The sequence below is a fragment of the Crinia signifera genome, chromosome 1 (genome assembly GCF_055691185.1).
Source record: "Crinia signifera chromosome 1, ASM5569118v1, whole genome shotgun sequence".
Taxonomy (NCBI): domain Eukaryota; kingdom Metazoa; phylum Chordata; class Amphibia; order Anura; family Myobatrachidae; genus Crinia; species Crinia signifera.
In genome coordinates, this window is record NC_139217.1 from 305,369,091 (window position 1) to 305,388,876 (window position 19,786).

Here is a 19,786-nt window from a genome sequence, read left to right on the forward strand (position 1 = left end):
GCACGGATCAGTCAGATCCGTGCAGGTTGCAATGTGTAAAAAAAAAAATTGAAAAATAAATATTTTTAAAAAACGGCGTAGGGTCCCCCCCACAGCCGTAACCAGCACCAGGCTGAAAGAGCCAGGGCTGGTAATAAAAAATCAGGAAACCCGGCAAATAGGGGTCCTCGTATTTTAAGAACCCGCCCCAGGCCCAACCAGCCAGCAGGGTAATGCCACAGCCGGGGGGAAACTTTTTTTACAAGTCGCCCCAGCCAAAGCATTCATCCCTTCTGACCAGTCAGCCTGGCCAGGGGCCCTGGGGGAGTGCCCCCCCCCCCCCCCAATAAAGGGGTCATCCCCCCTCCAAGACTTACCTGACCAGGCTGAAGCCTGGTGCTGTCCCCGGTGACCCTGGGCTGCGGTCACCGGGCTGATTCAGTGTAAAAAGATAGAAATAAACCATCGGGTTTTGCTGTGGAACTATGTGTCCCAGCAAGCCTGGAACGCATACTGGGACTTGAAGGACCACAAGTCCCAGCATGCGGCCCATCAAAGGGCTTGCTGTGACTTTTAGTTCCACAGTAAAACCAATAGTTAAATAAATACACACTGACACATCAGAAAAATAAAACTTTAATATATACATGGCCCATACATACTGATACTTACCTATCTTGAGCCCGTAGGTAGCCCTTGGTCTTGGTCCGGTGTCCTGGTCGGCGTCCGGGCCCGTGTTGGCGTCCGGGTCCGTAGTAATCCATAGGGGACATGTGGAAGCAAACTATACTTACAAGTCTCCTCTGGCAAAGATCTGTCCTCTTCTATCCTGAAGTAGTCAGGTCTTCGCAAAACAAAAAAATGCGGGTGTCCCGGTGGTACCCTGTCACGAACACATAGGAGAGACACTGATGGTTTATGTTCAGCGCCCTCCTCCGAATGATTCTATTGCCCACCTAGACAGATCTTCGCCAGAGGAGACTTGTAAGTATAATTTGCTTCCACAGGTTCCCTATGGATTACTTCGGACCCCGTTTTCAATGTGAGGTAGATGCGACTGACCAAACTGCAGTGGACGGAGGCTGGAGGGAGGGAGACAATGAGCAGGTACCAGGCAGTGGTCCACAAGCCACCCAGAGCGTCCCAGTTACCAGAGGGTCTGGGGGCTATTGCTATTCCACTGTGTATAGGTATCCAGTGTAAGTCTGAACCACCCAACAATTCCCATGAGAACATGCATAATTTTGCGGCCTACTGTCCAGGAATCTCACAACACAAAGGTGGTAACTTCAGTTCTGAAGCATCTCCTCTCCAGGCTTTTCCCACAGAGGAGAAATTATAAGTAGGTAAATATGGGGAATCACACACTGATAAAGTGATTCATTTATAAGATTGATTTACATTGGTGTGTTTGGAACAAAGACCAGTTATCATCAACATCTTTCCTTTACCAAGCAGTATGTATGGCCTAAAGAACAAAACTTAATAATGATCACTTGAATTCATAGGCGTGCGCAGCCCATTTTCTTAGGGGGTGCACCATGGGGGGGGCGTGTCCATCACCATCTATTGGGTGTGTCTATCACCGCCTATGGGTATCAATACAAACTAAATAGGTGACTTAGTTATGTATATGCACTTCAGAATACAAAAAACAGGGACAGTGCGCGCCGAAGGGCTTGACAAATTTTTGTAAAATAGGGACCATAGAGACAGTGTGCGCACCTAAAATTGACACCGTAATGCCTATTACACGTCACACAGACATAGTATACCACATGCCATAATGCCCATTACATGTTGTGCCTCACACCATGATGCCCATTAAACATTATGCCACACACCGTGATGCCCATTACACATTATTACACATTATTTGACACAAGTGATGCCCATTACACATTATTTGACACAAGTGATGCCTATTACACATTATGCCACACACCATAAGGCCCATTACATGTTGCGCCTCACACCGTGATACCCATTACAAGTGCGCCTCACACCGTGATACCCATTAGACGTTGTGCCTCACACCGTGATACCCATTACAAGTGCGCTTCACACCATGATACCCATTAGACGTTGTGCCTCACACCGTGATACCCATTACAAGTGCGCTTCACACCATGATACCCATTAGACGTTGTGCCTCACACCGTGATACCCATTACAAGTGCGCTTCACACCATGATACCCATTAGACGTTGTGCCTCACACCGTGATGCCCATTACACATTAAGCCACACACCGTGTTGCCCATTACACATTAATACACATTATTTGACACACGTGATGCCCATTACACATTATGGGGGGGAGGGGCATGACAGGGGTGGGCGGGGGAGAGGGGAGTGTAAGGAAGGAAAGGCTGGGAAGAGCAAGGGGAGGATTATATATATGTAAGTACAGTATGTGTGTGTGTGTGTGTGTACATATATATATATATATATATATAGTGTGTGTATATATATATATATATATATATATATATATATACATATATACACACACACAAACTCATAATGTGCTTGTAAATGTGGAAGTGCTGCCTTACTTTCAGTTATGTGGATGCCTGGTGGGGCAGACAGGCTGTGCACAACGTGACTTCTACAGCACTGCAGGTCCTCCACACCTCCTTCCTTCTCCCTGCAACCTGCGTGCTCAGCCAGTCACTGAGCCACAGGCTGCTGTGTCAGATATGATTGGACAGCTGAGCCATCGCTCAGCTGTCCTGTCCTATACGGCGCCGGCACCCTATATGGTGCTGTCAATCAGCTCAGCTGCAACTAGGTCCCGGGAACCGGAGCAGAGCGCAGCGCGATGACGACAACTTAACTAAACACACAGCCTGTCCCTGGCAGGCGTCGGCACCCACCGCAGACCCCGCTGGCGGGGTCTGCCTGGCTGCATTCGTGTGGGGGGTGCCCAGTCATTAGGAGGTGCCTGTGCACCCCTGGCACCCCCCGTGCGCACGCCTATGCTTGAATTCTTTTGCTTTTACTTAAGAAATATGCCTCCCTTCTTATATTCCTTTATTGGCTTCCACTACAGTATACCAGGATGACAATGTGAGGTAGAATCTACTAAAGTTTATAATTTTTCTATTGCATTCTAGAAAATAATAGACATAATCTGGTTGCTATGGGTAACATCACCTCTTTTCATTTTTGGAAACATTTGTACATTACCCCTGAGAGTGGGGCCTGACACAGTAGCATTGTCATTCACAGGGATACACTCATTATGCTACTGATCACAGCGCTGGCCAACTACTGCCTGAATAGAAAAAAATGAGGTAACATTTATGGACACTCAAAAAACAATATAATAAGACATAAAGATGTAAAAGTATGAAACAAGAAATAAAATATACTGTAACATTTTGACTATAAAAATATAAAGAATCTCATTCCACTTCAAACCAGCAATTACAATTGTATATTGCTATATGTGTTAAATGTACAGTAAGTAACTTCAGAGCTTATTGTTAAAAAATACATCTTACCACTTTGAATATATAACATTGTTGCCAGTTAGAATTTGTGCACGCTGCAAATGGCCACTGCTCCCACAATTCTGTAAATAAAACAAAGTTGAAGGGTTAGATAAATTACATTGTGCTTAATTATTAAAAAAGTATTAACATAAAAGTATGGGATGTACAGTAGGACAGGCACAGTTCAGTGTCAATTCATTAAGCAGCAGTATGGTGGGTCAGCACTGTGGCCTTGATTTAGAGGTGTATTCGCAACTAAGGGGGTCATTCACACCTGATCGCTGGACTGCTAATTTGTAGATCTCTGCGATCAGGTAATTGCCGCCCTGCCAGGGTGAAACCCCACACACGGCAAGCCTGCGAAAAGCGAGTGAAAATATCTTAGCCCTGCAAGAAGCTGCAAATCCATACGCAATCACTTACAATCAAATGATTTTTTCCAGTGTGTGCAGTCTGTGTGTTGCACAGGACAGGCCAGTGTGATAGAAACGGGGCAGGAGCTGACATCATACGTCCTCCCTGAAAAGACTGGGCACACCTGCATTTCCCTGACACTCCCAGAAAACATCCAGTTAATACCCTCAAACGCCAACGTCCTGTCAATCAACCTGCATATGGCCAGTGAATAAAAAAGATGCTGGATTTTATTGCAGGATGTACTTGCACATAGCAGAAAAGTGAAAAATGGTGAAACTTCTGTTAGGGGTTTCAAGACACACAGAGGCAGAAGTACAAGTTCATGGAGAGTGATAAAGTGTAGAAAGATAAAGCAGCAACTAATGAGCTCCTAACTGCCATGTTACAGTCTGTACAGTATTTGAAAAATAACAGCAGCTGATTGGTTGGTAGTTAATCTCTTTCCACTTTATCATTCCACAAGATTTAGAACATCTGACCCCCACTGGGGCATCTTTAATCCTCTGGTGTCATGCAAAGATGCACAGTTGCCCATTGGCTGCACAATTGTACCTCTAAGCAACCCTATTTTGCTCAGAATGTCATTGCCACTAAGCTGTTGGAGCCATTATAAATGTGCACAAAAACACAGTGATGCACAGCGGCTCCTACCTTATTGTACAGTATTGGCCTCGGTACTGCGCATGCGCATACAGCCAGTTCTATGGGCTGCTTTGGCTGCAGCCTATAGAAGCTAAATCACAGTCTCAACACCTGCACAATGTAGATGACAGGCACCAGGATCCACAAATGTGCAGTATTGGCCTAGGTACTGCACATGGGTATACCCCATGTTCTATGGACTGCTTTGGCTGCAGCCCATGGAAGTTGAAGAGGAAGCCCGGGGGGGGGGGGGGGGGGGGGGACGACGACACACCTCCCAATGGGACAAATTCCCAGTTGATATTACCTTCCTTGCCCTTATCAAGGACGAGGACGAATCGGCTTACCGCCAAGAAGTGGACCGATTGGCTCGGTGGTGCAGCAGCAACCATCTAGAGCTCAACCCACTCAAAATCGTTGAGATGGTAGTGGACTTTAGGAAGAAGGCTGTTGGTGTTCCTCTGCTAACAATTGCTGACACTGACGGTGTGGTGTCACTAGTGGACTCCTTCAAGTTCCTAGGAACCACAACCTCCCGGGACCTTAAATGGTGGCCCAACACTGTTAGAAAAGCGCAGCAGAGGCTATTCTTCCTTAGGCAACTGAGGAAGTTCAACATCTGACAGAAGCTTCTGCTCCTCTTCTACTCCGCAATTGTCTGTACTGTGCTCCTCAATACTGGTGTGGTACGGCTCCGCCAGCAAGAGAGACAAATGCAGACTCCAAAAGGTAGTCAGAACTGTGGAGCAGATAATCCGGACAGACCTTCACTCTGTCCAGGACTTGTACCTGTCCAGAGTAAAAAAGCAGGCAACGAAGATAGTCAATGACCAACTACATCCTGGCCATGGCTTGTTTAACCTGCTGCCATCAGGCAGACGCTACAGGGCTATTCCCACCAGGTCCACCAGAAGCCTAAAAAGTTTCTTGCCTCAAGCGGTTCACCTGTTGACACGTGAACTCATGAACACCTCAGTATCTAGTCGCGCCATAACCCTTTGTACATAATCTAACACAGTGTCCCCTCGGAATAACTTACATATACTGTACGTTTCCCCACCTGTTTATATTGTTTATTGTTTATACTGTATGCTGTTTACTTGTTACCCACCTGGCCGCTGCACAGCAAACCGAAAACAAAATCCTAGTATACATAAGTGTACCTGGCCAATAAAGCTGATTCTGATTCTGACTGCCTTAGGTGACTTGCAGGTCAGACTTACAATAGGAAGGGACTGCCAGTCACAGTGAAGCCAGTGTCATGAACTGCATCTAGTTAAACTGACTGATTTTACCTGGGGGGGGCTGCAGTCGTGCAAGTCCATAGCTAAAAACCACCACTGGGGACATGCCCACATACAGATAGAGCCATCCTCATATAGCCCTTTAATAGGATAAAGTGAGCCACAGCTGTCAAACTTAATCCTATACTAATCCCTAACTGTATTGTTCTATGTATTGTATTGCAGCTGAGAACAATAGGCCTTAGTGAGCCATGGCTATCTAGAGAAGGCTAGTGGAAAAGGGCTCCATCTATATAACTCAAGACTGACCTGTATTTGTCTAGCCATACCCTTTACCTCCCATAATTTCACACTGGATGTCAATCACTTTGCATCCAAATTTTCACTGCAAACTACTAAAGGAGTATCTTGTATAAAGGACTTTCCTTTATTGAACAAATGTGCACTACATGTATTTGGGCCATTATTGATGAGTTAGGCTTTCTCAGTCTCACTCTCAGTAAAGGTCCATACTCAGTAATCTCAGCACTGTCAGAGAGTAGGACATTCCTTATTTACCGCCTTTGTGAAGCTGGGTGGTTGCCTATTGCGATCTGACAACTATGCCACACAGGGACAGTGTGCCTAAATTAATGTTACTAAGTATCCCTCAAGTAATGTTTGAGCTGGTTAGTCAATGGCATAGGGTGAACTGGAGGCATTGCGTGGCATGCTAGGTGGATTACAATGTGGCATAAACTACATTGTAATTGTAAGATTCAGAACCATATGGCCCATTACTTCTTGTTATGGGTTAGGGGTTATGCTTATGGAGAGGTTTAGAGAAGGTGAAGAAACAACAAAGTGCAATGTGATTACCTTATGTGATTACTTTATAAAGAAGGATCCCCACAAAGCATGGGCAAGTGGACATTGCCACAGAAAGCACCCAGAAGCACCCCCGCCTCCCCTCAAAGACATCACCAACAGCATGGCCAAAAGCACATACACCCCCTCCCCCGCACTTGCCACCAGTGATGAAGGGGTGCCACTTCTCAGGCTGCAGCAGCTCCAACATGGCTTGTGATTATGGTGGAGGGAGTAGATCTTCTGTTGGGCCATTGGTTTGGGGGAAGGGGGTAAACAAGTGACACAGGTGGGGGAGATGGGGACAAGCATGGCCCGGGAGATAGGACACCGAGTGAGCAGGGAGTGGGCACCTCACATCCTGTCAGAGCCATTTTTTTTGTTCCCTTGTATTGTGGGTGTGGTATAGCGGGCTGAGAGTTGGGATTCTGATGGTCATTATACCGACATCGGCATCCCGACTGCCGGTATTCTGACATAGGGACAAGCACATCAAAGCCCCTTGCGGGCTCACTGCTCTCGCCAAAGGTGCTATTCTCCCTCTATGGGGGTCAAGGCTATTCTCCCCATGAGGGAGAATAGCATCCTGTAAGTCGGGATCCCGACTGTCGGGCATTTAACAGTCGGGATTCAGATGTCGGTATACTGACTGCTAGTATCCCTACTGTCGGGAGGTGATCCGGCAAACTCAGCTGCCTAAAGCTGCCTAATGGTGGTGCCGGCCCTGGCTGTGCAGCATAAAGTGAACAAGGGCACTTCTATGGGGCATAAAATTAACTAAAGCACTACTATAAAACATAAAATAGATGAGGGAACTATTACTGTGTGGCGCATACAATGAACTAGAGTAATATAATCTGTTCATAAAATAAAAAAATTACTGTGTAGAGAGGTGTCTCTCAAGAAAATGCTGATATGGGACCCACAAAGTTTTGGCTATACCCGTACATGTTCAGGATTCATTCTAAGTGTGATAGAGCACATATGTAGCCATATGTTTCTTACTGTCTTTGACATGTCTATATGATGGGTGACATTCTATGGGCTGAGAGAAAAGCGCATATATTTTTCGCACTCCACATCGCTGCTCTTCGCACTTTCAGAAATCGCATTTTTTGGTCATAATTCGCATATTTAATGGGATGGGCATTAGAGGATAAAAAGTGCGATGTAGTGCGATTTGCGTCGAATTGATGCAAAATTATGTCACTAAAAAGTGCGATTTCTTCCGCCAGTCATGTGCGCATTTTAGACCAACTGGAGTGCGATTTACAAGACTGTCTCCACATGACAAATAACCCCCTAACCTATTGGGCCACCTAGGTCCCCTCCATTATGCATCACACCCCCTATATAAAGGGGCATTGGCGCCATTTCACTCTTTGATAGGAAGTAAGGAGCATGGAGAGGAGCAGTGGCAGTGTGAGAAGAGGAAGAGGTGTTGGTGGCAGAGTGAGGAGTGGCAGATTGGCCAGTGGCAGAGGGAGCAGTGGCAGAGTGAGGAGTGGCAGAGGGGCCAGTGGCAGAGGGAGCAGTGGCAGTGTGACCAGAGGAAGAGGGGCCAGTGGCAGAGGGAGCAGTGGCAGCAGCCAGGGAAGAGGAGCCAGTGGGAGAGGCAGCAGAGGACTGGTGAGGTCGACCTCCATTACAGGGAGTGGCAGCCACCATGGCCACTGCAAGGGCAGCCCCAGACCAGGCCCTGGCTGGCCAGGCCCAGCAGGATGAGGTGGAGGATCCGCTGGCATCCCCATCCTGTAGCCAGGACCTTGCCCATACCCCACAGCAGCTGCAGGAGGGCCACATGTCCGAGATGGAGGAAGATGGAGGTGAGGAGGAGGAGGAGGAGGAAGACACTGGCATGAAGGAGGATTTTTACATGCATGGGGAAGATATAGAGGATGAGGAGGAGGGTGAAGCTGGCCGCACCAAAAGTGGGAGAAAGGTCAGATTCAGCTATGAGGAGAATGTGGCGCTTGTCCTGGCCATCATACCCCTGTATGACCGCTTACTGGGGAAAAACCAGCACAAGACCACCTCACATCGTAAACGTGGTATGTGGAAGGACATCACCCAGGCGGTCAACGCTGTCAGTCACCGCAAGAGGCTAAGCAAAAACGTTAAAAAGCGGTTTAACGACATCAAGCGGCAGCTGAAAAAGAAAATGGCCATGGAGATGGAGGAGGCCACCAAGACTGGTGGAGGAAGCCCCACCACAATATCCTACACATCATATGAGGTGAAGCTCCAAAGAATTATCCCCCCTGAGGTCCTGCCTGGGATGCACATTGCGGATACCGATAGGCTGGCAAGCCCACCCCGAGCTGGTAAGTGTCACCACATGCAATATGAAACATACATGCCAATGTATTTAAACTGCAATGTTATTTTGTATTGTTATACTAATTAATGTGGTGCTGTGGAACTACATAGCCCAGCAAGGTCTGTCAATGGCAATAGTTTACACCTACTTTAAAAATGATCAGAATGCTGGGCCTTGTAGTTCAACAACTGCACATCTATTGTTCCACACTGTAACATTTTTTCTAGCAGCTTCATATGTATGTGGCCCAAAAACATTGGTGTACTGGTGGTTTAGCAGTCACGCCTACATACCACAGATTTGCCAACAGTTGTAATGTGTCAAGCAGTGTTTTAATTTTTTTGCCTGACTACAGGTGCAAAACATCAATGTAAAAATATGAATAGTAAATAAAATAGCCCTAAACCAAAGGTAAATTTGTCCATTATTGTAATTTATTTGATGATTTTGCACAAAAGCATCTCCATTGCTCGGTACATAAAGTCTGCCGATCTTTCCTTTCACAGATTGTCCGTCCCAAAGTGATCAAGCATCCAAGAAAAGAAGCTCCGATGGTGCCGCATCTGTGGAAGCAGGTAAATGTTCAAACCACAGGCCACTACACATACAGTACACATACCCATGTCACATCAAATAATAAATAACATTACAGTCATCTCCAGCTGCTACATTGCAACGGACATGAATGTAATGTGGCCTAGCCATGTCAATGAAGATTATTGTCAATGTTTCATGCAGGATAGGGGTCCATTTGTAAGTACATAGTACCCCTAGGTATGGGCGTCTACCATCTCAGACCCTTTCCAAAACAGTTTTGATGACAGAAAGGACAATATTTGCATCTGCACTTACCTCTTCCTCTGTATCCACAGGTACTGTACAACTAGGACAACAATCCACAGAATCCTCTGATATGCCGGTGGATGACATAGAGATAATTCTGGAACCAGTGGACACGTTTGCGGCTGAGGAGGAAATAAACACATCATCACAGAGTGATCTTCTACCAAGTGGGGTGACTCCAAACCCACCCCCACCCAGAAATACTCCCCCTACAGCTGCTTCTGCTGCCCAAGTAGCTACCTCCTTGGTACATTTCAAGGACAAACAACTAGAATTTATGGCCTCCCAAAGTCTGGAAATGGGCAACATTAAGGGGTACATGCGTGACACCTTTCTACAGTTGAGAAAATTGTCTAGGAGTGTACGGGTTGGTGTAGGCACTCAGGTGCGTATGGCAAATAACATAGACACCCGTCTTGCTGAACTTAGTTCTGCTGTAAGGGAGCAGAATATCCATATTGTCAGCCTTGCACAAAGTATTAATTCAATTAGTCAATCGTGTACTGCGCAGACCAATGCGTTGATCGCTATGCAGGCACAAATCCATCAAATGGAGGTGTCAGGTGTCATAGGTGCAACTACATCTACAATTAGTAGTGTATCTAGCACACCAGTAAGTGGCTCACCAACTTCCCCACCCCGTCGGAGTATTAGGACCCGGGGTGGCGTGTGCGCAGGGTGAAGAGGTGGTAGTGCGCGGCCTGATGGAGGGAAAAAATAATTATTTAACATAAAATAAATTGATAATGCATGTACTATGCTTGAATTTTTGTTACATTAATACACATTTCTATTGTTTGCGACTGACAAATGCAGGTTATGTATGACATAATATACTGTAGTAAAAATGTCACAACGCATACCATTTTGTCTGTGTGTTATTCTTCAAACATTTGTTGTGTGATCTGTTCCATAATGTAATGATATATGGGCAAGATATTGGTGGAAGATGCTGTTGTCTCAAATCTGGCCCGTCCGAGGTTGTGGAACTATATATTTCAGCAAGCTGTGGCAGTCATGTTTTGAACTGGCATGCTTACAGTGTGTTAGGGCATGCTGGGCCATGTAGTTCCACAACAACAGGTGAGCCATAGTTGATTGCACAAAAATCACATACATGTTGTTAATATACTTACAAGGTTTTTTACAGGAAGGGATAGGTCTGCAGCACCAACTGTATCCTTGGACTGTGTCTATTGGGCTAAATGTGGGGGCAAAAAGATGTTAGTGATAAATGTAATGTAGGTGAGTTCACTTCCAGCAAAGGTACATGTAGGAATAGAGGGCACATGTGCTTACCAGAAAAGTAGTGCCTGATGATGTCTGTACGCACCAGAATCCCCCTCTGCGTACCCCTCACTACCCGAGGTGTGGTAGGTTGGGCTTCCTGCACGACTGCTGCATGATCCTCCTCCACATAGGCTGGTTGGTATAGGGCTATGTTGTGTAACATGCAGCAAGCCTGGACGATCATCACTACTTTTGCAGGGTGGTAAAGCAGCAAACCAGATGACCTGTCCAAACACCGGAATCTACTTTTCAACACTCCAAACGTACGCTCCACCACATTGCGGGTTGCAATATGGGCTTCATTATACCGGTGCTGTGCAGGGCCATCGGGGGTGCGCAAAGGTGTCATGAGCCAGGAAAGACACCCATATCCTGAGTCACCTAAACCAAAGAAAGGAAGTTATTGCCTTATATGGTAAGGTATGTGCAGTGGGCAAATAGTATTCACTTGGACAAGAGTAGTAGGCTGGTGAAAATTGAAACACACACACATTTCAGCAGGTACAAATACGAATAGAGAGGGTAATATGTAAAAATGTACTTACCAAGTAGCCAGCCCTCTGGCATTTGTTGTTGGGTAAATCGGTTCCAGAGGCAGGAGTGTCTCAGAATATAGGCGTCATGGCAGTTCCCAGGGAAGCCTGCAACCACACTTAGGATTTTGAGATGAGCATCACATACAACCTGCACGTTCAGGGAGTGCCGCCCACGCCTATTGACATAGATGTGGCCCCGCACGTGCGGTGCCCTAATCCCAATGTGTGTGCAGTCTATAGCTCCCAGCACGTGAGGGAATGCTGAGAGTCTATAGAAAGCAACCTTGTGGTCCTGCCACTCTGACTCTGAACTGGGGAATCTGATGTATGTCCGCCACAACTTTTAAAAAGCAAGTAACACTTGAATAAAGTGCTTTGAGAAAGTGGCTTGTGATACCCCCAAGGACCATGAGGTCACGGACTGAGTGGAGCCAGTGGCCAAATAGTAGATGGTAGACATTAATTTCTGCAGCCCAGACACTGCATAGTTGCCCCCCCCCCAAAAGGGTCCAAATCATCTCTCACCTGCTCATATAAGTTCAACAAGTTATTGCGGTTTAGCCTAAACATCCCCACAACCTGTTGATCCAAGAGGGAGTCCAGGTACAGCCTAGCACGATACATACGTGGGGTACGCTCTATTTGGGGTGGTACCTGGTTCTGGTGTGCAGCTTCCTCCCTCCTGCCCAGCTCCTCCAAATGGGCCAAATCCAAAATGAGCAACTCAAATCCACTCTGCACAATCTCCATGTCTCAAACCCTCACAGGTGTCCTTAATGATGTGGGGGTATATGTAGGGGTGTTTGTGAGTGAAATTAAGGACACCTGTGATGACATTAACCATGTGTGCACTTGACCAAATTGAGTTCTGGGCCAAATCGCCCAACAGAACCTGGTTTGAAAAAATGGCGATTATTAGACACCTTAAAAGTGCGATTTGCAAAATCCCATTCCATTAAATAAGCAAATTGTATACTTTTCTATTGGAAAACATCTGGATGCGATAAAAGTGCGAATTTTTACCGCACTTTCAGTACGCATGACTTATCGCAAAAAATATGCGATTTAGGGACCTTTTCGCATCACATTAAATATGCAAATTCACGGAAAAATGCGAATTAGCCGTTTTTTGGAGTAAAAATCGCCAAAAAACACAACTCTCATTCCATAGAATGTCACCCGATATGTCTTAAGGTCCATTCACACTGGGCGACTATGCCCAGCGTATATGGACAGCGATGATGAAAATCATCGTTGTGGGGAAAGCCGCTCAGTGCATACATACTGAGCAGCTTTCCCCCTGCCCGGCACCGACGGAGGGGGGAGGACGGCGTTGCATAGCGGAGCGCTGTGCAAAGCTGTCCTGAAAGCCGCTCATCTGCTGGAATAACCAGCAGATGAACGGCTTTCCCGGCGATGTTGCGGGAGCGCGCAGCGGTGCTCATCGCCGGGCCATACACATTGGGCGGCTTTGAGCTGAAAGCCGCTTAAACCTGCAGTTTTGAGCGACTTTTAGCTCAAAGTCGCCCAGTGTGTATAGGCCTTTAAAGTTTTCATACATATCCTGATTTTATTGTGTGAACCAACTGTAATATTATGGTTAAAGGATAAGGGAATGTGCCCTTTGTTCTATATTCTGACCATCTGTGTAATCCTACACTATGTACCTTTGTCTCATGATAGCTAAAGACCTTGGATCATAATACAATGTAATAACACTAGGACATACTAACTACAAATAAGTGTTCAAGTTGCATCCACACATGTTCTCAAGAACAATGGCTATTTAGTATTTCAGCTGAGATAGGTAAATCTAGAGAGCAATGTATTGTTATTTTAATAACCAATTCAGACCAAAGAGCCATGGTGCCCCCTATTGGTAATAATAAATAAGTGCTAATGTACGTATGATATACATTTACACTATATATATATATATTGGGCAGCACAACCGTACATACACCTTCAAAGGTAACCGGTGCCAGCCAGGTGAGGTCCAAATTGCGGAGCTCCACATATATTCCAATTGCGGCGGCAAACGGACAGTAATCAATGGAGAACAGAGGCAAGGATATTGTGACGTTTCAATGTTTATTACATCTTTTTCAAGCAAACATGTTTGCTTGAAAAAGATGTAATAAACATTGAAACATCGCAATATCCTTGCCTCTGTTCTCCATTGTTTACTGTCCGTGTGCCGCCGCAATTGGAATATATATATATATATATATATATAGGTAGGAACGGTGCCGCACCGTTCCTACCTACATACCTACCCATTGTGAGGGCACCGGCTCAACATTACTGCATCTTATTGGGAGTGCCGATTCCTGGACGTTTATATATATATATATATATATATATATATATTTATAAGGAATACGGGTAAGAGCAGTGATAAAAATAAGAGCAGTTGAATTGTGTTTGGGGGACAGTTATATACTGTATGACCAAGGTTTCTGTACTTTACATTCAAACCCCCGTAAGATATCTTTTTAGTCTGGATGCATACTGGATGTCAATCACTTTGCATCCGAATTCGCACTGCGACCACAAACTACTAAAGAGACACCTGTATATGATTTACAAGTTAAGAATAGCTTGTCTGGGGTTTAGCCCAGTTTTGGGCACATTAAATATTAGTGACATTTTCCTTAAAAACAGTAATTTTGAGGAAGGTAACCACAAATATTTAATATTACCTGCAGTGTTGGATTGGCCACTATGTGGTGACCACCTCCTCCTCTAGAAATCAGGTGTGCCCCTAAATACTGTATCTGTGCACTTGGATAATACATAGAAACATAGAAACATAGAATTTGACGGCAGATAAGAACCATTTGGCCCATCTAGTCTGCCCCTTTTTTACCCTTCAGGTAAACTCAACCCTTTTTAATCCTTATTTCTTTGTAAGGATATTCATATGCCTATCCCAAGCATGTTTAAATTGTTCTACTGTCTTAGCCTCTACCACCTCTGATGGGAGGCTATTCCACTTATCCACTACCCTTTCTGTGAAGTAATTCTTTCTAACATTTCCCCTGAACCTACCTCCCTCCAGTTTCAGTGCATGTCCTCGTGTTTTATTACTTGTTTTCCTTTGAAGAAAATTTCCCACCTGTACTATGTTAAAACCCTTGATATATTTGAAGATTTCTATCATGTCCCCCCTTTCCCTTCTCTGCTCCAAACTATACATGTTAAGATCTTTTAGTCTATCCAGGTAAGTTTTGTGATGTAGGCCATGAACCATTTTAGTTGCCCTTCTTTGTACACTCTCCAATGTATTTATATCCTTCTGAAGATATGGCCTCCAGAACTGGACACAGTATTCCAGATGAGGTCGTACCAATGACCTATAAAGTGGCATTATTACGTCTTTTTTTCTGCTACTGATTCCTCTCCCTATGCAACCAAGCATCTGACTAGCCTTCCTCATTGCTTTGTTACATTGCCTCCCTGCCTTTAAGTCACTTGAAATAGTGACTCCTAGATCTCTTTCCTCCTCAGTAGTTTCCATTATAGTACCCTTGATACTATATTGAGCCTTTGGGTTTTTGAGTCCCAAGTGCATAATTTTGCATTTTTTAGCATTAAACTGTAGTTGCCATTCTCTTGACCAATTCTCAAGTTTACTTAGATCATCAGTCATTTGATTTACCCCTCCTGGTGTGTCTACTCTGTTGCATATCTTTGCATCATCTGCAAAAAGGCATACTTTCCCTTCAATACCATTTGCAATGTCACTGACAAAGATATTAAAGAGCACTGGTCCAAGTACAGATCCCTGGGGTACTCCACTGGTAACATGTCCCTCCATAGAATGCACTCCATTTACGACAACTGTCTGTTTCCTATCCTGCAACCAGGTTCTTATCCATTTAATTGTTTTATAATCCAATCCCACACTTTCAAGTTTATTTAGCAGCCTGCGATGTGGGACAGTGTCAAATGCCTTACTAAAGTCTAGATATGCCACATCTACAGCCCCCCCTTCATCTAGTATTTTGGTCACGGAGTCAAAAAAGTCAATGAGACTTGTTTGGCATGATCTCCCTGCAGTAAAACCATGCTGTTTTGGATCCTGTAAGTTGTTTAATTTAAGATATTCCACTATTCTTTCTTTTAATAGTGTTTCCATTATTTTCCCTACTACTGATGTAAGGCTCACTGGTCTGTAGTTACTTGCTTCTTCTTTGCTTCCGCTTTTGTGCAGTGGAACTACATTTGCTTTTCTCCAGTCCTCTGGAACTGCACCTGTATCTAGTGACTGGTTGAATAAATCTGTTAATGGCGCTACCAACACATCTTTTAGTTCTTTTAGTATCCTTGGATGCACTCCGTCTGGCCCCATTGATTTATCCACTTTCAGTCTTGAAAGTTCTGTTAGGACTTTCTCCCTAGTAAATGTACCTCCATCTACCTTATTTTTATAAATGTCCTTGCAACTTAACTGTGGTCCCTTCCCTTCTCCTTCTATAGTGAATACAGAGCAAAAGTAATTATTTAGCTGATCTGCAATTGCCTTGTCTCCCTCCACCAAATTCTCAGTGTCTGTCCGCAGTCTTATTATTCCTCCATTTGATTTTCTCCTTTCATTTATATACTTAAAAAAAGTTTTGTTTCCTTTATCTACCGACTGAGCCATTTTCTCCTCAGCTTGTGCCTTGGCACGCCTGATCACTTTCTTAGCCTCTTTGCGTCTGGCAAGATACACTTCTTTGTCATTATTATTTTGAGTCTGCTTGTATGTCCTAAAGGCCATCTTTTTTGCTTTTACACTAGTTGATACCTCTTTTGTAAACCACACTGGCTTCCTTTTCCTGGTACTTTTCTTAACCCTTTTGATACAAAGGTCCGTTGCCTTTAGTATTGCACTTTTTAATTTTCTCCACCTCTCCTGCACTCCTTTCAAGTTCGTCCAATCCGCTAATGAGTCGCTTAAACATCTCCCCATTTTTGCAAAGTCAGCCTTCCTAAAATCCAACACCTTAGTTTTTGTGTGACTGGAGTTGGACCCTGACTTGATACTAAACCATACTGCTTGATGATCACTGGATCCCAGGTTCTCACCCACATATATGTCTGATATCCTGTCACCATTTGTGAGTATTAAATCTAATATTGAGTCTTTGCGAGTAGGCTCCCTCACCAATTGCTTGACAGAGGCTCCCTGTAGGGAATTTAGAAATTTGCCACTTGTAGATGATCTTGCAAAAGACTCCTCCCAATTCACATCAGGTAGATTAAAGTCTCCCATGATTATGACTTCTCCCTTTAAAGCCATTTTAGTGACATCAAGCAATAGGCTCCTGTCCAAATCCTGCCCCTGGCCTGGTGGCCTATAGATGACCCCAGTACGAATAATGTCCTTCTCCCCCATTTCTATGGTCACCCAAAGGGCCTCAGTTTTTTCTTCAATATTTTGTATTAAAGTAGCATTTATGTTTTTCTTTACATACATTGCTACCCCTCCTCCGATTCTTCCCATTCTGTCCTTCCTAAATAAATTGTATCCTGGTATAGCTACGTCCCAGCCATGGTTCTCATTCCACCATGTCTCTGTGATAGCCACAATGTCTAAACAGCCAAATATTCATATGTTACATTATACTGCATAGAGGACTATGATGTATTTTCTACAGTTCATTCCTTGTTAATAATCTGGTACATTATTATTTGTGCTCTGACATAATTTACTGTATATATTTAACAAGGGGCCCCATAGGCAAATGCAGGGGGGGGGGGGGGGGTTTCTGGTTGCACAGAAACCCTACACCTCTTGGCAAGTGCCTTAAAAATTATGACAATAGCACCGGTATATAATATGATCAATAGAGCTGCCACCACATCAGTGTAATGGGCCCCATAAATCAGCAATTAATTGTGACAATCCTGAGATCTGGAGATGATTGCCACAATTAATTTTAGATGTGTGGGCTCCCCCTTTTGGCAATCACAATCAAAAATTTATTATGGATTTCCAGATCCAGTGATTTTTTGGCCAGATAAATGGATTCTACAATCTATCTGACTTTGCCCACACATTACAGATTTATTTCAATGATCGGCAGATTTTTCCATCTAAAGATTGCATCTTCATATCTGGAAATTGCCCAATCGATTGTCATTTCAGCTGTTCATAATGTAAATAGATGAAGAAGATGAATTGGGAATGCCTACACATATAAAAAAGATCTGCAGTTAATACCAGATTATTAAACATGTTTAAAAACCTGATTAAGCAATTGATTGGCGATTTTGATTGGGATTGCCAAAAGGGGGAGCCCACACATCTAAAATTAATTGTGGCAATCATCTCCATATCTGAAAATTGTCACAATTAATTGCTGATGTATGGGGCCCTTATGCTAGGAAGTGGTTTAGCTGCATCCAGCTGTTTTATTTATGTGATAAGAGCTCAGGCGGTCAACTGACATCATGGGAGGCTGTTCAGCGCAATAGAAGTCACAATGTATAAGGACACATTGGTACAATAAAAGACATGTCAGTATTTGCTGTACACTGTCTGTAATAATCCTATAATTGTATGAGTGTATGAAAGGATGAATATTAGTGTCAGTTACAACGTGAAATTTAACAAGAATGATATGTATGCTTTAGCTGTTATATATATATATATATATATATATATATATCTACCATATCATATTACATAGCAGACTACAATACAGCAGTGTGTGTGAGTGTAAATATAGCCATATCTCCCAACATTTACATTTTTAAAAACGGGACGCTCGTGGTAAAGGGGGCAGGGCCTCATAGGGATGGTGCGGTCGCAGGCCACGCCCCCATTTCCCATCACTACGGTGGCATAGCACTGTGTAAGCTGCTGGCCAGCCCCTCTGCCTACCTGAGTAGGTGCTTTGCACATGCCCACAGTGTCTATTGTCCGCTGGCAGCGAGGACTTCCAACTGCCCCCCCCCCCACTGTGGGACACTGTCGGCCCCCGGTGGGATGTGGGACCATCCTGAAAAAAAACAGGATGGTCCACGAAAAGAGGGACAGCTGGGAGGTATGGTATAGCTACCCATGTAGTTTGCCTGTGCCAATACCAGACTGTTTACTAATACAGGTATTTGGAGGCCTATAATACAGCCATATGAATGCAGCAATAATCACCATAACAGCCTTATCAATCTGCCTAACATGCAGAATATGAGAGCAGAGATAACCCATACATATCGTATGTAAAATCAGAGAGCAACTGAGGAATCAGAGAGACAGCTACTGAATGCAGATAGCACAAGATCGGTCATTTTTCTTCAGCGATTTTTTTAATTACATAGTTACATAGTTACATAGTAGATAAGGCTGAATAAAGACTTGCGTCCATCTAGTTCAACCTACGTTTTAAATAGCTTATCCCTTGTAAAAGACAGAATATGGTTCTTATTAGTACCCCTGGATATTTTTATCCAATAAATGCTTGTCCAACCTTATTTTGAACGTATTTATTGTATCTGCCAACACCACCTCTCCAGGAAGAGAGTTCCAAAGTTTGACTGCTCTGACCGTAAAGAAATTTTTTCTTTTGAGGGAACGAAATTTTCTTTCCTCTAATCTAAATTCGTGCCCTCGTGTCCTAGTTTCCTTTCTTGCAGTAAAAAGAGAGCTTGAGAGTTCCTTATATTGGCCCCTGATATATTTGAACATGTTGAGCATGTCCCCCCTTAAACGTCTCTTCTCTAGTGTAAATAGTCCTAGCTTGCTTAATCTCTCCTCATAGCTTAAATTCTCCATTCCCCTAATAAGCTTTGTTGCTCTTCTTTGGGTTTTTTCCAATTCCATGATGTCCTTTTTATAGTGTGGGGCCCAGAACTGTACTCCATATTCAAGGTGTGGTCTAACCAATGCCTTGTACAGTGGCATAATTACTTTTGAGTCCCTAGTTTCCATGCCGCTTTTAATACATGCTAGAATTCTGTTGGCCTTTTTTGTTGCAATGTGACATTGAACACTGCACCCCAGCTTATTATCTATATGGACTCCTAGATCCTTTTCAAGTGCTGAAGTACCTAATGCCTCCCCGCTTAGGTTGCACACTGGTTACGTCTCCCAAGGTGCATAACCTTGCATTTATCCACATTGAACCTCATCTTCCACTTTTTAGCCCACTCATCTAGTTTGTTAAGATCATTTTGAAGT

General features: G+C 44.1%; 2 long non-coding RNA genes across 2 annotated transcripts in view; both read right to left on the minus strand.

Moving 5' to 3' along the window:
* LOC146028996 (uncharacterized) overlaps window positions 1-19,786 on the minus strand; it is a 45,294-nt gene that overhangs the window by 19,383 nt on the left and 6,125 nt on the right. Inside the window, exon 2 of the long non-coding RNA XR_014455295.1 lies at window positions 3,488-3,558. This is a non-coding gene — a long non-coding RNA (uncharacterized LOC146028996). The remainder of the gene's footprint in view (window positions 1-3,487; window positions 3,559-19,786) is intronic.
* LOC146028985 (uncharacterized) lies at window positions 9,362-10,182 on the minus strand. The gene is made up of 2 exons (XR_014455293.1): window positions 9,800-10,182; window positions 9,362-9,510 (listed from the first exon to the last, which is right to left on the minus strand). It is a non-coding gene; the product is annotated as an uncharacterized LOC146028985 (long non-coding RNA).